This window comes from Dipteris shenzhenensis, chromosome 16 (assembly GCF_047967505.1).
Source record: "Dipteris shenzhenensis isolate YYH24624 ecotype China chromosome 16, Dip_SZ_1.0, whole genome shotgun sequence".
Lineage (NCBI taxonomy): Eukaryota > Viridiplantae > Streptophyta > Polypodiopsida > Gleicheniales > Dipteridaceae > Dipteris > Dipteris shenzhenensis.
In genome coordinates, this window is record NC_141611.1 from 56,063,923 (window position 1) to 56,067,053 (window position 3,131).

The window sequence follows — 3,131 nt, forward strand, 5'->3', positions numbered from 1 at the left end:
GCTATAGGCTTTGCAATCCCCAAGGCACCTTTTCAAAGATTGGTGAAAGAAATATGTGATAGTTGGCACCTTGGGTTCAGGTGGAACAGGACTGCCATTCTTTCCTTACAGGAAATGGTAGAGGATTTCTTGGAAAAATATTTTGAAGATGCAATGCTGGTAGCAGCCCATGCTCACAGGGTGACTGTGATGGCCAAAGACTTCAACACTTTGTCTAGAGTGAGATGGAGGTATGACAAGCTTGTTCATCCTGTGGAATGGCAGGACATAAAGATGAGAGACATATTATTAATTCCACCTATAAGGAAGTTGAAGGTAGATGAGGTTAAGGTTGTTGAAGTAACCCACTCAAAGAACACTAGAGGGAAGGCTGCTTATGAGGAGTCACTGAAGCAGTAAATAAAAGAAACAAAATCTATTATAGATGTGAAGACTGGAAAGAGGGAGCTGCAGACACAAAAAAGGTTGCAGGAGCTAGGCCCTAATATAGTTGTCCATATTGAGGATGAATTTTCAGTGAATGATTTTGACTTAACAAAACCATGCTTGGCAGCATTGGCTCATAAGAATGAGTATTGCTCAGATACTATCATTCTTGCAATGCTCTAGTAAGTGTCTATTATTTTACATTTTTTGCAAAACAATCCTCCTTGTACCTCCATTATACCCTACCCTAATTATTTTTTGGTCCTATGCAGCATGATGAGAAGCTGGCTTCACCCCTCTGTACAGCATACAGTCCATATTATTGATCCTGCCATTTCTTCTAAGTTAAGAGATGCAAAGGAAACTCCCATCGGTATTTCCAACTAGTTCAGACACTGCAATTTTGAAGTTATCGATGTTTTGCTACTTCCATACCATAACAGGTATGTGGGTGACTGCTTCTTTTGAGATTCTTCTTTAAGATTGAGAACTCTTGTAGCCTTGATTTCTTAATGCTTTTTTCCTTACGCAGTGACCATTGGAGTTTTGTTTCTATTGACATCTAGTAGAAGCAATGCTTTATATTCAACTCTCTTAAAAACACACACAGAGAGCTGAAATTGTAAGTGGTGTGTGTGCTTTTTGAACTTAAAACTTCATTATTTTGATATCATACTAACTAAATTATATGTATTGCAGTTGTATTAGATGCATTGGATCACTGTCCTCCTAATGTCTCTCTTTTGGATTTAATAGAGCCAATAAATCTAGAGGTAAAAAGTCGTTCCCTCTACTGATGTCTATTTCATGCTATGCCTTTGAACTTATTGAATAATTTTGTTTTGTTCAGATGTTAACAGTTTCTAACATATCTTTCCAACTGTACAGACACCACAACAAGATGATTCAAGTAGCTGCAGATGGAGAGTGCTGATCAGTGCCAAATATCTACTTTCAAGCTATTTTGATAAAGAACAGCTAGACCTTGTAAGAAAAAATAATTTTTATTTAGCTTGAAGATAATGGATAGTGATACAAAGTGTTCTAAATCATCATATGCCATTGTAGATGAAAGAAGATAGCTTCAGCTCAAACTATGTATATAATTTTAGAGCTCATACAATTTGGAAGTTTTTGAGCTATGCCTCCCCCAAACTTATTGCACCAACTACTGTTGAGTTGGGTGAGAGCTGTAAAGTATGAGAAGGTGTCATACACCTTGATGCCACAAATGAACAAGGACCTAGTGCTGATGAGGAGAAGCCACAGGAACAAGGACCTGCTGCTGATGTTGAAGATGGAGCAGCAGCAAACATATGCTTCTAGGGCAGTAGAGGAGACAATGGAGTAGCACCAACATACTGTACAGGACAGGATGGAGCAGCAGAAAATAGATTCTCCAAAAAATGATGATAGGGAGAGCTTGGACCATGTAGAGCAGCCTTTGGATCAAACTATAGATAAATAGAAAATGGTTGTCAAGAATATGTTCTACATGTATAACTAAACACTTCTGTACAAAATTTTACTTGATTGAATACAAAACCTTTGTTTATGGAGTCTGTGTTATCTCAATTTTCAAATTTTCAATGTCTTTGCATTTTATTGAGCTCTCTCTTCTTTTAGCACCTGCAAAAATGCAATATGAATCAATAGGATAAAGTAAACTAATAGCAGTGCTTAATGAGACTAGGATAAATCAGATGGTGTACCTTTTTATTGTTGTAGATAAATAAAAAGTCGTTTGAAATAGAACCTTCTGTCTCAAATAGAATGTCATTGCACAATTGAGCTAGGGAGCAACATTCTCTTAATGAGATATTGACTAGCACATCACCATTCTCAACAACATCAATATCAAGAAGTTTATTTTTTGCACCAAAAGAATCTTCATCTTGATCCATTGGGACTAGTTTTGCGCCTAGCATTCGACTGCACTTATAATAAAAAGAAAAAATAAAATTTTGTGATGCAACCATGTACTTCAGTTGCATAGAAGGTTGGACAACCTCACAAAACACTGAACTACATGTCTTCTTATCCCAACCTTTATCCAAAAATTGTGGCATGCATGCCGAACTTGTTGCTTTAACTGTGAACATTGTTTTTGAAACCTTCACTAGAAAGGTATTAAACAAGTCCACAAAAACTGTGAGAGGTATACATAAAGAAATTTTTATTATCCTTGTGACAATATTGGGCCTCAGAGCTTTCTGTAATTCTTTGAAAAGCTTGGCCCTATATGCCTCTGTAATACTAGAATGTGGGTGAGGCCAATCCACTGAATTCCATGCCGGAAGGTCTTGTTTCCTTAACACACCATGTGTGTTAGCATTGTCCAACAACTGATAAAAATGATCAGTAAAAAATATACCCGATTGAGCTAGCTCTATTGCACATCAACCTTGGTATTGTTGTTCTCCTATCGATCCATGCAGAACATCTATAAATCCTAGAATACAATCGATGTTTTGCCATGTCTCATACGATGAAGGGTATAAATCTGAAATAAAACAACACAAGAATGTCAATAAGTAAAGAAAGAAAGCTTCATCTTAAAAATCCATACACCTCGTAAAGAAAAAAACCACAATAGAAAAATATACAATTAGGCCTATGTTGCGGAAGATCATTTGGATAGTCTCACAAGACAAGTTCTTTATGCATGTACACATGCTGAATCAAAACTTCTTTCACCGATATCT

At 36.6% G+C, this 3,131-nt stretch overlaps 1 pseudogene; it reads left to right on the plus strand.

Annotated features, from left to right (window-relative positions):
* Positions 1-938: 938 nt before the first annotated feature.
* On the plus strand, positions 939-1,894 carry LOC147893166 (uncharacterized; annotated as a pseudogene).
* Positions 1,895-3,131: the final 1,237 nt, after the last annotated feature.